We start from the raw sequence: 15316 nt of genomic DNA on the forward strand, positions 1-15316 counted from the left end.
CAGGGCCTCAGCCGTTCCTTGCCACTCCGTGTGGTAAATGGCATATTGGCAAGTTTACGCTTCTCCTCCGACAATTTTATTTTAGATTTTGGAGTCCTTTTTTTACTGATATTTGGTGTTTTGGATTTTACATGCTCTGTACTATGACATTGGGCATCGGCCTTGGCAGACGACGTTGCTGGCATTTCATCGTCTCGGCCATGACTAGTGGCAGCAGCTTCAGCACGAGGTGGAAGTGGATCTTGTTCTTTCCCTAATTTTGGAACCTCAACATTTTTGTTCTCCATATTTTAATAGGCACAACTAAAAGGCACCTCAGGTAAACAATGGAGATGGATGGATACTAGTATACTTATGGATGGACCAGCGACTGCCGACACAGAGGTAGCTACAGCCGTGGACTACCGTACTGTGTCTGCTGCTAATATAGACTGGATGATAATGAGATGAAATTAATATATATATATATATAATATCACTAGTACTGCAGCCGGACAGGTATATATATTTATTATGTAATGACTGATGACGGACCTGCTGGACACTGTCAGCTCAGCAGCACCGCAGACTGCTACAGTAAGCTACTATAGTAGTATGTATCAAGAAGAAAGAAAAAAAAAAAAAACACGGGTAGGTGGTATACAATTATGGATGGACCAGCGACTGCCGACACAGAGGTAGCTACAGCCGTGGACTACCGTACTGTGTCTGCTGCTAATATAGACTGGATGATAATGAGATGAAATGAATATATATATATATATAATATCACTAGTACTGCAGCCGGACAGGTATATATATTTATTATGTAATGACTGATGACGGACCTGCTGGACACTGTCAGCTCAGCAGCACCGCAGACTGCTACAGTAAGCTACTATAGTAGTATGTATCAAGAAGAAAGAAAAGAAAAAAAAACACGGGTAGGTGGTATACAATTATGGATGGACCAGCGACTGCCGACACAGAGGTAGCTACAGCCGTGGACTACCGTACTGTGTCTGCTGCTAATATAGACTGGATGATAATGAGATGAAATTAATATATATATATATAATATCACTAGTACTGCAGCCGGACAGGTATATATATTTATTATGTAATGACTGATGACGGACCTGCTGGACACTGTCAGCTCAGCAGCACCGCAGACTGCTACAGTAAGCTACTATAGTAGTATGTATCAAGAAGAAAGAAAAGAAAAAAAAACACGGGTAGGTGGTATACAATTATGGATGGACCAGCGACTGCCGACACAGAGGTAGCTACAGCCGTGGACTACCGTACTGTGTCTGCTGCTAATATAGACTGGATGATAATGAGATGAAATTAATATATATATATATATATATATATAATATCACTAGTACTGCAGCCGGACAGGTATATATATTTATTATGTAATGACTGATGACGGACCTGCTGGACACTGTCAGCTCAGCAGCACCGCAGACTGCTACAGTAAGCTACTATAGTAGTATGTATCAAGAAGAAAGAAAAAAAAAAAACACGGGTAGGTGGTATACAATTATGGATGGACCAACGACTGCCGACACAGAGGTAGCTACAGCCGTGGACTACCGTACTGTGTCTGCTGCTAATATAGACTGGATGATAATGAGATGAAATTAATATATATATATATATATATATATATATATATAATATCACTAGTACTGCAGCCGGACAGGTATATATATTTATTATGTAATGACTGATGACGGACCTGCTGGACACTGTCAGCTCAGCAGCACCGCAGACTGCTACAGTAAGCTACTATAGTAGTATGTATCAAGAAGAAAGAGAAAAAAAAAAACACGGGTAGGTGGTATACAATTATGGATGGACCAGCGACTGCCGACACAGAGGTAGCTACAGCCGTGGACTACCGTACTGTGTCTGCTGCTAATATAGACTGGATGATAATGAGATGAAATTAATATATATATATATATATATATATAATATCACTAGTACTGCAGCCGGACAGGTATATATATTTATTATGTAATGACTGATGACGGACCTGCTGGACACTGTCAGCTCAGCAGCACCGCAGACTGCTACAGTAAGCTACTATAGTAGTATGTATCAAGAAGAAAGAAAAGAAAAAAACACGGGTAGGTGGTATACAATTATATATATATTATATACAATTATATATATATATATATATATATATATATATATTAAACTGGTGGTGATTAATTAAACTGGTGGTCAGGTCACTGGTCACACTATCAGCAACTTGCAAGTAGTACTCCTAAGCAGACAATCACAATATATACTGGTGGTCAGTGTGGTCACAATGGCAGTGTGGCACTCTGGCAGCAAAAGTGTGCACTGTACGTTAAAATATGTACTCCTGCTCTCAGACTCTAACTGCTCCCCACTGTCTCCCCCACAAGTCAGATATACAGTCACACTATCACTTCAGCAAGTAGTAGTACTCCTCCTAATGCTCCCCAAAATTACTAAAGTAAATACTGTGTCTCTCTCTACTCTAGTCTGAGTCTCACTCTCTTCCCTATCAATCTCAATGCACGTGTGAAAATGGCGGCGACGCGCGGCTCCTTATATAGAATCCGAGTCTCGCGATAGAATCCGAGCCTCGCGAGAATCCGACAGCGGGATGATGACATTCGTGCGCGCTCGGGTTAACCGAGCAAGGCGGGAAGATCCGAGTCGCTCGGACCCGTGTAAAAAAACCTGAAGTTCGGGCGGGTTCGGATTCCGAGGAACCGAACCCGCTCATCTCTAGCCTACACTGCTGTTAAGACGGCCCTATGGCCACCTACTTAAAAATATGCAAACAGAAAGTTCAGCACTCACCAAAGCAAGCTCATATATTTTCTAGAGATGAGCGCCGGAAATTTTTCGGGTTTTGTGTTTTGGTTTTGGGTTCGGTTCCGCGGCCGTGTTTTGGGTTCGACCGCGTTTTGGCAAAACCTCACCGAATTTTTTTTGTCGGATTCGGGTGTGTTTTGGATTCGGGTGTTTTTTTCAAAAAACCCTAAAAAACAGCTTAAATCATAGAATTTGGGGGTAATTTTGATCCCAAAGTATTATTAACCTCAAAAAACATAATTTACACTCATTTTCAGCCTATTCTGAACACATCACACCTCACAATATTATTTTTAGTCCTAAAATTTGCACCGAGGTCGCTGTGTGAGTAAGATAAGCGACCCTAGTGGCCGACACAAACACCGGGCCCATCTAGGAGTGGCACTGCAGTGTCACGCAGGATGGCCCTTCCAAAAAACCCTCCCCAAACAGCACATGACGCAAAGAAAAAAAGAGGCGCAATGAGGTAGCTGACTGTGTGAGTAAGATTAGCGACCCTAGTGGCCGACACAAACACCGGGCACATCTAGGAGTGGCACTGCAGTGTCACGCAGGATGTCCCTTCCAAAAAACCCTCCCCAAACAGCACATGACGCAAAGAAAAAAAGAGGCGCAATGAGGTAGCTGACTGTGTGAGTAAGATTAGCGACCCTAGTGGCCGACACAAACACCGGGCCCATCTAGGAGTGGCACTGCAGTGTCACGCAGGATGTCCCTTCCAAAAAACCCTCCCCAAACAGCACATGACGCAAAGAAAAAAAGAGGCGCAATGAGGTAGCTGACTGTGTGAGTAAGATTAGCGACCCTAGTGGCCGACACAAACACCGGGCCCATCTAGGAGTGGCACTGCAGTGTCACGCAGGATGTCCCTTCCAAAAAACCCTCCCCAATCAGCACATGATGCAAAGAAAAAGAAAAGAAAAAAGAGGTGCAAGATGGAATTATCCTTGGGCCCTCCCACCCACCCTTATGTTGTATAAACAAAACAGGACATGCACACTTTAACCAACCCATCATTTCAGTGACAGGGTCTGCCACACGACTGTGACTGATATGACGGGTTGGTTTGGACCCCCCCCAAAAAAGAAGCAATTAATCTCTCCTTGCACAAACTGGCTCTACAGAGGCAAGATGTCCACCTCATCTTCACCCTCCGATATATCACCGTGTACATCCCCCTCCTCACAGATTATCAATTCGTCCCCACTGGAATCCACCATCTCAGCTCCCTGTGTACTTTGTGGAGGCAATTGCTGCTGGTCAATGTCTCCGCGGAGGAATTGATTATAATTCATTTTAATGAACATCATCTTCTCCACATTTTCTGGATGTAACCTCGTACGCCGATTGCTGACAAGGTGAGCGGCGGCACTAAACACTCTTTCGGAGTACACACTTGTGGGAGGGCAACTTAGGTAGAATAAAGCCAGTTTGTGCAAGGGCCTCCAAATTGCCTCTTTTTCCTGCCAGTATAAGTACGGACTGTGTGACGTGCCTACTTGGATGCGGTCACTCATATAATCCTCCACCATTCTATCAATGTTGAGAGAATCATATGCAGTGACAGTAGACGACATGTCCGTAATCGTTGTCAGGTCCTTCAGTCCGGACCAGATGTCAGCATCAGCAGTCGCTCCAGACTGCCCTGCATCACCGCCAGCGGGTGGGCTCGGAATTCTGAGCCTTTTCCTCGCACCCCCAGTTGCGGGAGAATGTGAAGGAGGAGATGTTGACAGGTCGCGTTCCGCTTGACTTGACAATTTTGTCACCAGCAGGTCTTTCAACCCCAGCAGACCTGTGTCTGCCGGAAAGAGAGATCCAAGGTAGGCTTTAAATCTAGGATCGAGCACGGTGGCCAAAATGTAGTGCTCTGATTTCAACAGATTGACCACCCGTGAATCCTTGTTAAGCGAATTAAGGGCTGCATCCACAAGTCCCACATGCCTAGCGGAATCGCTCCGTGTTAGCTCCTTCTTCAATGCCTCCAGCTTCTTCTGCAAAAGCCTGATGAGGGGAATGACCTGACTCAGGCTGGCAGTGTCTGAACTGACTTCACGTGTGGCAAGTTCAAAGGGCATCAGAACCTTGCACAACGTTGAAATCATTCTCCACTGCACTTGAGACAGGTGCATTCCATCTCCTATATCGTGCTCAATTGTATAGGCTTGAATGGCCTTTTGCTGCTCCTCCAACCTCTGAAGCATATAGAGGGTTGAATTCCACCTCGTTACCACTTCTTGCTTCAGATGATGGCAGGGCAGGTTCAGTAGTTTTTGGTGGTGCTCCAGTCTTCTGTACGTGGTGCCTGTACGCCGAAAGTGTCCCGCAATTTTTCTGGCCACCGACAGCATCTCTTGCACGCCCCTGTCGTTTTTTAAAAAATTCTGCACCACCAAATTCAAGGTATGTGCAAAACATGGGACGTGCTGGAATTTGCCCATATTTAATGCACACACAATATTGCTGGCGTTGTCCGATGCCACAAATCCACAGGAGAGTCCAATTGGGGTAAGCCATTCCGCGATGATCTTCCTCAGTTGCCGTAAGAGGTTTTCAGCTGTGTGCGTATTCTGGAAAGCGGTGATACAAAGCGTAGCCTGCCTAGGAAAGAGTTGGCGTTTGCGAGATGCTGCTACTGGTGCCGCCGCTGCTGTTCTTGCGGCGGGAGTCCATACATCTACCCAGTGGGCTGTCACAGTCATATAGTCCTGACCCTGCCCTGCTCCACTTGTCCACATGTCCGTGGTTAAGTGGACATTGGGTACAACTGCATTTTTTAGGACACTGGTGAGTCTTTTTCTGACGTCCGTGTACATTCTCGGTATCGCCTGCCTAGAGAAGTGGAACCTAGATGGTATTTGGTAACGGGGGCACACTGCCTCAATAAATTGTCTAGTTCCCTGTGAACTAACGGCGGATACCGGACGCACGTCTAACACCAACATAGTTGTCAAGGACTCAGTTATCCGCTTTGCAGTAGGATGACTGCTGTGATATTTCATCTTCCTCGCAAAGGACTGTTGAACAGTCAATTGCTTACTGGAAGTAGTACAAGTGGGCTTACGACTTCCCCTCTGGGATGACCATCGACTCCCAGCGGCAACAACAGCAGCGCCAGCAGCAGTAGGCGTTACACGCAAGGATGCATCGGAGGAATCCCAGGCAGGAAAGGACTCGTCAGACTTGCCAGTGACATGGCCTGCAGGACTATTGGCATTCCTGGGGAAGGAGGAAATTGACACTGAGGGAGTTGGTGGGGTGGTTTGCGTGAGCTTGGTTACAAGAGGAAGGGATTTACTGGTCAGTGGACTGCTTCCGCTGTCACCCAAAGTTTTTGAACTTGTCACTGACTTATTATGAATGCGCTGCAGGTGACGTATAAGGGAGGATGTTCCGAGGTGGTTAACGTCCTTACCCCTACTTATTACAGCTTGACAAAGGGAACACACGGCTTGACACCTGTTGTCCGCATTTCTGGTGAAATACCTCCACACCGAAGAGCTGATTTTTTTGGTATTTTCACCTGGCATGTCAACGGCCATATTCCTCCCACGGACAACAGGTGTCTCCCCGGGTGCCTGACTTAAACAAACCACCTCACCATCAGAATCCTCCTGGTCAATTTCCTCCCCAGCGCCAGCAACACCCATATCCTCCTCATCCTGGTGTACTTCAACACTGACATCTTCAATCTGACTATCAGGAACTGGACTGCGGGTGCTCCTTCCAGCACTTGCAGGGGGCATGCAAATAGTGGAAGGCGCATGCTCTTCACGTCCAGTGTTGGGAAGGTCAGGCATCGCAAACGACACAATTGGACTCTCCTTGTGGATTTGGGATTTCAAAGAACGCACAGTTCTTTGCGGTGCTTTTGCCAGCTTGAGTCTTTTCAGTTTTCTAGCGAGAGGCTGAGTGCTTCCATCCTCATGTGAAGCTGAACCACTAGCCATGAACATAGGCCAGGGCCTCAGCCGTTCCTTGCCACTCCGTGTGGTAAATGGCATATTGGCAAGTTTACGCTTCTCCTCCGACAATTTTATTTTAGGTTTTGGAGTCCTTTTTTTTCTGATATTTGGTGTTTTGGATTTGACATGCTCTGTACTATGACATTGGGCATCGGCCTTGGCAGACGACGTTGCTGGCATTTCATCGTCTCGGCCATGACTAGTGGCAGCAGCTTCAGCACGAGGTGGAAGTGGATCTTGATCTTTCCCTAATTTTGGAACCTCAACTTTTTTGTTCTCCATATTTTATAGGCAGAACTAAAAGGCACCTCAGGTAAACAATGGAGATGGATGGATTGGATACTAGTATACAATTATGGACGGACTGCCACGGTTAGGTGGTATAAAAAAACCACGGTTAGGTGGTATATATTATAATAATAATACAATTATGGATGGACGGACTGCCTGCCGACTGCCGACACAGAGGTAGCCACAGCCGTGAACTACCGCACTGTACACTGGTTGATAAAGAGATAGTAGTATACTCGTAACAACTAGTATGACACTATGACGACGGTATAAAGAATGAAAAAAAAACCACGGTTAGGTGGTATATATTATAATAATAATACAATTATGGATGGACGGACTGCCTGCCGACTGCCGACACAGAGGTAGCCACAGCCGTGAACTACCGCACTGTACACTGGTTGATAAAGAGATAGTAGTATACTCGTAACAACTAGTATGACACTATGACGACGGTATAAAGAATGAAAAAAAAACCACGGTTAGGTGGTATATATTATAATAATAATACAATTATGGATGGACGGACTGCCTGCCGACTGCCGACACAGAGGTAGCCACAGCCGTGAACTACCGCACTGTACACTGGTTGATAAAGAGATAGTAGTATACTCGTAACAATTAGGATGACACTATGACGGTATAAAGAATGAAAAAAAAAACCACGGTTAGGTGGTAGGTATATAATAATAAATAATACAATTCTGGTCGGACGGACTGCCTGCCGTGTGCCGACACAGAGGTAGCCACAGCCGTGAACTACCGCACTGTACACTGGTTGATAAAGAGATAGTAGTATACTCGTAACAATTAGGATGACACTATGACGGTATAAAGAATGAAAAAAAAAACCACGGTTAGGTGGTAGGTATATAATAATAAATAATACAATTCTGGTCGGACGGACTGCCTGCCGTGTGCCGACACAGAGGTAGCCACAGCCGTGAACTACCGCACTGTACACTGGTTGATAAAGAGATAGTAGTATACTCGTAACAATTAGGATGACACTATGACGGTATAAAGAATGAAAAAAAAAACCACGGTTAGGTGGTAGGTATATAATAATAAATAATACAATTCTGGTCGGACGGACTGCCTGCCGTGTGCCGACACAGAGGTAGCCACAGCCGTGAACTACCGCACTGTACACTGGTTGATAAAGAGATAGTAGTATACTCGTAACAATTAGGATGACACTATGACGGTATAAAGAATGAAAAAAAAAACCACGGTTAGGTGGTAGGTATATAATAATAAATAATACAATTCTGGTCGGACGGACTGCCTGCCGTGTGCCGACACAGAGGTAGCCACAGCCGTGAACTACCGCACTGTACACTGGTTGATAAAGAGATAGTAGTATACTCGTAACAATTAGGATGACACTATGACGGTATAAAGAATGAAAAAAAAACCACGGTTAGGGGATAGGTATATAATAATAAATAATACAATTCTGGTCGGACGGACTGCCTGCCGTGTGCCGACACAGAGGTAGCCACAGCCGTGAACTACCGCACTGTACACTGGTTGATAAAGAGATAGTAGTATACTCGTAACAATTAGGATGACACTATGACGGTATAAAGAATGAAAAAAAAACCACGGTTAGGTGGTAGGTATATAATAATAAATAATACAATTCTGGTCGGACGGACTGCCTGCCGTGTGCCGACACAGAGGTAGCCACAGCCGTGAACTACCGCACTGTACACTGGTTGATAAAGAGATAGTAGTATACTCGTAACAATTAGGATGACACTATGACGGTATAAAGAATGAAAAAAAAACCACGGTTAGGTGGTAGGTATATAATAATAAATAATACAATTCTGGTCGGACGGACTGCCTGCCGTGTGCCGACACAGAGGTAGCCACAGCCGTGAACTACCGCACTGTACACTGGTTGATAAAGAGATAGTAGTATACTCGTAACAATTAGGATGACACTATGACGGTATAAAGAATGAAAAAAAAAACCACGGTTAGGTGGTAGGTATATAATAATAAATAATACAATTCTGGTCGGACGGACTGCCTGCCGTGTGCCGACACAGAGGTAGCCACAGCCGTGAACTACCGCACTGTACACTGGTTGATAAAGAGATAGTAGTATACTCGTAACAATTAGGATGACACTATGACGGTATAAAGAATGAAAAAAAAAACCACGGTTAGGTGGTAGGTATATAATAATAAATAATACAATTCTGGTCGGACGGACTGCCTGCCGTGTGCCGACACAGAGGTAGCCACAGCCGTGAACTACCGCACTGTACACTGGTTGATAAAGAGATAGTAGTATACTCGTAACAATTAGGATGACACTATGACGGTATAAAGAATGAAAAAAAAACCACGGTTAGGTGGTAGGTATATAATAATAAATAATACAATTCTGGTCGGACGGACTGCCTGCCGTGTGCCGACACAGAGGTAGCCACAGCCGTGAACTACCGCACTGTACTGTGTCTGCTGCTAATATAGACTGGTTGATATTTAAAGAGATATTAGTAGTATACAACAATACTATACTGGTGGTCAGGCACTGGTCACCACTCCTGCAGCAAAAGTGTGCACTGTTAATTAATATAATTGTACTCCTGGCTCCTGCTAACAACCTGCAGTGCTCCCCAGTCTCCCCCACAATTAATTATAAGCTTTTAATTTATACATTGATGACTGTGCAGCACACTGGGCTGAGCTGAGTGCACACAGACTGAGTCACACTGTGTGACTGACTGTGCTGTGTATCGTTTTTTTTTTCAGGCAGAGAACGGATATAGCAGAGAGAAGTGAACGGATATATTATATTAAATAAAAGTTAACTAGCAACTGCACTGGTCACTGACTGTGGTAAACTAACTCTGTCTGCGACTCTGCACAATCTCTCTCTCTCTATCTAATCTATCTCTATTCTAATGGAGAGGACGCCAGACACGTCCTCTCCCTATCAATCTCAATGCACGAGTGAAAATGGCGGCGACGCGCGGCTCCTTATATAGAATCCGAGTCTCGCGATAGAATCCGAGCCTCGCGAGAATCCGACAGCGTCATGATGACGTTCGGGCGCGCTCGGGTTAACCGAGCAAGGCGGGAAGATCCGAGTCGCTCGGACCCGTGAAAAAAAACATGAAGTTCGGGCGGGTTCGGATTCCGAGGAACCGAACCCGCTCATCTCTAATATTTTCACAACATCAATAAATGATGGGGGTTTAGTTAGTGAATTGGCCAATGCATGGAAGCCTGAAAACCGCTCGCCAAGGTACCCCATCTTCATGTTGGTCCTACACTATCACAGAGTCTCAAAAATTAAAACCTAGCAACTGTATCACACATAATATAACTGCAAATATGCCTACTTGGTTTAATGTGTATCTGCCAATACTCCATGGCTTTTAAAGGTACACTAGTCACCTGACACTGGCTGATAAATTACTAAAGAACAGCTGACCCAGGTTTAAGATAATTGGGCTACATAGGGGTGCATGCACAAAGCTTGTGGCCACAGTTAATATGAGTTAACCAAAGATTAACCCTACAATATACCAACAAATATAAAACCACAGCACTCACCACCCCAGAAGCGGGGTGCAGTGTCTGCACTCACCACTCATAGGGTGGGGTGCATGTAGCCCATGGCCACCTACTTAAAAATATACAAACAGAAAGTTCAGCACTCACCAAAGCAAGCCCACTTATTTTCACAACATCAATACTGGCTGATAAATTACTAAAGAACAGCTGACCCAGGTTTAAGATAATTGGGCTTGCATAGGGGTCTTTAGTAATTTATCCATGGAGTATTGGCAGATACACATTAAACCAAGTAGGCATTTTTGCAGTTATATTATGTGTGATACAGTTGCTAGGTTTTAATTTTTGAGACTCTGTGATCGTGTAGGACCTGCATGAAGATGGGGTACCTTGACGAGCGGTTTGCAGGCTTCTGTGCATTGGCCAATTCACTAACTAAACCCCCATCATTTATTGATGTTGTGAAAATAAGTGAGCTTGCTTTGGTGAGTGCTGAACTTTCTGTTTGTGTATATATATATATATATATATATATACTAGTAATGAGAAGGTTCGGTTCCTCGGGATCCGAACCCCCCGCGAACTTCACCCATTTTTGCACGGTTCTGAGCAGACTCGGTTCCTCCCGCCTTGCTCGGTTAACCCGAGCGCACCCGAACGTCATCATCCTGCTGTCGGATTCTCGCGAGATTCGTATTCTATATAAGGAGCCGTGCGTTGCCGCCATTTTTCACTCGTGCATTGGAGATGATAGTGAGAGGACGTGGCTGGCGTTCTCTCAGTTTCTGTGTTCAGTGTGCTGCAAATATCTGTGCTCAGTGTGCTGCAAATATCTGCTCAGTGTGCTGCAAATATCTGTGCTCAGTGTGCTGCAAATATCTACGTTCTCTGCCTGAAAAACGCTCCATATCTGTGCTCAGTGTGCTGCAAATATCTGTGCTCAGTGTGCTTTATTGTGGGGACTGGGGACCACCAGTATTATATAGTAGTAGGACAGTGCAGAGTTTTGCTGACCAGTGACCACCAGTATTATACGTTCTCTGCCTGAAAAACGCTCCATATCTGTGCTCAGTGTGCTGCAAATATCTGTGCTCAGTGTGCTTTATTGTGGGGACTGGGGACCACCAGTATTATATAGTAGGAGGACAGTGCAGAGTTTTGCTGACCAGTGACCACCAGTATTATACGTTCTCTGCCTGAAAAACGCTCAATATCTGTGCTGCATTGTACTATATAGTAGGAGGACAGTGCAGAATTTTGCTGACCAGTGACCACCAGAATTATATCAGTACGGTACAGTAGTCCACTGCTCTACCTACCTCTGTGTCGTCAAGTATACTATCCATCCATACCTGTGGTGCATTTAAGTTTTTGTGCGCAGTATATATATACAGTAGTAGGACAGTGCATAATTTTGCTGACCACCAGTATATAATATATAGCAGTATGGTACAGTAGGCCACTGCTCTACCTACCTCTGTGTCGTCAAGTATACTATCCATCCATACCTGTGGTGCATTTAAGTTTTTGTGCGCAGTATATATATTCAGTAGTAGGACAGTGCATACTTTTGCTGACCACCAGTATATAATATATAGCAGTACGGTACAGTAGGCCACTGCTCTACCTACCTCTGTGTCGTCAAGTATACTATCCATCCATACCTGTGGTGCATTTAAGTTTTTGTGCGCAGTATATATATAGTAGTAGGACAGTGCATAATTTTGCTGACCACCAGTATATAATATATAACAGTACGGTACAGTAGGCCACTGCTCTACCTACCTATGTGTCGTCAAGTATACTATCCATCCATACCTGTGGTGCATTTAAGTTTTTGTGCGCAGTATATATATACAGTAATAGGACAGTGCATAATTTTGCTGACCACCAGTATATACTATATAGCAGTACGGTACAGTAGGCCACTGCTCTACCTACCTCTGTGTCGTCAAGTATATATCCATCCATACCTGTGGTGCATAAAGGTTTTTATGCGCAGTATATATATACAGTAGTAGGACAGTGCATAATTTTGCTGACCACCAGTATATAATATATAGCAGTACGGTACAGTAGGCCACTGCTCTACCTACCTCTGTGTCATCAAGTATACTATCCATCCATACCTGTGGTGCATTTAAGGTTTTGTGCGCAGTATATATATATACAGTAGTAGGACAGTGCATAATTTTGCTGACCACCAGTATATAATATATAGCAGTACGGTACAGTAGGCCACTGCTCTACCTACCTCTGTGTCGTCAAGTATACTATCCATCCATACCTGTGGCGCATTTAAGTTTTTGTGCGCAGTACATATATACAGTAGTACGACAGTGAATAATTTTGCTGACCACCAGTATATAATATGTAACAGTACGGTACAGTAGGCCACTGCTCTACCTACCTCTGTGTCGTCAAGTATGCTATCCATCCATACCTGTGGTGCATTTAAGTTTTTGTGCACAGTATATATAGTAGTAGGCCATTGCTATTGATATATTACTGGCATATAATTCCACACATTAACAAATGGAGAACAAAAATGTGGAGGGTAAAATAGGGAAAGATCAAGATCCACTTCCACCTCGTGCTGAAGCTGCTGCCACTAGTCATGGCCGAGACGATGAAATGCCATCAACGTCATCTGCTAAGTCCAATGTCATAGTAGAGAGCATGTAAAATCCAAAAAACAAAAGTTCAGTAAAATGACCCAAAAATCTAAATTAAAAGCGTCTGAGGAGAAGCGTAAACTTGCCAATATGCCATTTACGACACGGAGTGGCAAGGAACGGCTGAGGCCCTCTCCTATGTTCCTCATGACTAGTGGGTCAGCTTCACATGAGGATGGAAGCACTCATCCTCCCACTAGAAAAATTAAAAGACTTAAGCTGGCAAAAGCACAGCAAAGAACTGTGCGTTCTTCTAAATCACAAATCCCCAAGGAGAGTCCAATTGTGTTGGTTGCGATGCCTGACCTTCCCAACACTGGACGGGAACAGGTGGCACCTTCCACCATTTGCACGCCCCCTGCAAGTGCTGGAAGGAGCACCCGCAGTCCTGTTCCTGATAGTCAAATTGAAGATGTCACTGTTGAAGTACACCAGGATGAGGATATGGGTGTTGTTGGCGCTGGGGAGGAAATTGACAAGGAGGATTCTGATGGTGAGGTGGTTTGTTTAAGTCAGGCACCCGGGGAGACACCATTGTCGGTGGGACGAATATGGCCATTGACATGCCTGGTCAAATTACAAAAAAAATCACCTCTTCGGTGTGGAATTATTTCAACAGAAATGCAGACAACTGGTGTCTAGCCGTGTGTTGCCTTTGTCAAGCTGTAATAAGTAGGGGTAAGGACGTTAACCACCTAGGAACATCCTCCCTTATACGTCACCTGGAGCGCATTCATCAGAAGTCATTGACAAGTTCAAAAACTTTGGGTGACAGCGGAAGCAGTCCACTGCCAACTAAATCCCTTCCTCTTGTAACCAAGCTCCTGCAAACCACACCACCAACTCCCTCAGTGTCAATTTCCTCCTTAGACAGGAAAGCCAATAGTCCTGTAGGCCATGTCACTCTCAAGTCTGACGAGTCCTCTCCTGCCTGGGATTCCTCCAATGCATCCTTGAGTGTAACGCCTACTGCTGCTGGCTCTGCTGTTGTTGCTGCTGGGAGTCGATCGTCATCCCAGAGGGGAAGTCGGAAGACCACTTGTACTACTTCCAGTAAGCAATTGACTGTCCAACAGTCCTTTGCGAGGAAGATGAAATATTAGAGCAGTCATCCTGCTGCAAAGTGGATAACCTTGGCAGCCTGGGTGGTGAAAAACGTGTTTCCGGTATCCACCGTTAATTCACAGGGAACTAGAGAATTGATTGAGGTACTGTGTCCCCGGTACCAAATACCATCTAGGTTCCATTTCTCTAGGCAGGCGATACCGAAAATGTACACAGACCTCAGAAAAAGAGTCACCAGTGTCCTAAAAAATGCAGTTGTACCCAATGTCCACTTAACCACGGACATGTGGACAAGTGGAGTAGGGCAGACTCAGGACTATATGACTGTGACCGCCCACTGGGTAGATGTATTGCCTCCCGCAGCAAGAACAGCAGCGGCGGCACCAGTAGCAGCATCTCGCAAACGCCAACTCGTTCCTAGGCAGACTACGCTTTGTATCACCGCTTTCCATAAGAGGCACACCGATGACAACCTCTTACGGAAACTGAGGAACATCATTGCAGAATGGCTTACCCCAATTGGACTCTCCTGGGGATTTGTGACATCGGACAACGCCACCAATATTGTGCGTGCATTACATCTGGGCAAATTCCAGCACGTCCCATGTTTTGCACATATATTGAATTTGGTGGTGCAGAATTATTTAAAAAACGATAGGGGCGTGCAAGAGATGCTGTCGGTGGCCCGAAGAATTGCGGGCCACTTTCGGCATTCAGCCACCGCGTGCCGAAGACTGGAGCACCAGCAAACACTCCTGAACCTGCCCTGCCATCATCTGAAGCAAGAGGTGGTAACGATGTGGAATTCAACCCTCTATATGCTTCAGAGGATAGAGGAGCAGCAAAAGGCCATTCAAGCCTATACATCTGCCTACGATATAGGCAAAGGAGGGGGAATGCACCTGACTCAAGCGCAGTGGAGAATGATTTCAA

This window comes from Pseudophryne corroboree, chromosome 2 (genome assembly GCF_028390025.1).
Source record: "Pseudophryne corroboree isolate aPseCor3 chromosome 2, aPseCor3.hap2, whole genome shotgun sequence".
NCBI classification, from domain to species: domain Eukaryota; kingdom Metazoa; phylum Chordata; class Amphibia; order Anura; family Myobatrachidae; genus Pseudophryne; species Pseudophryne corroboree.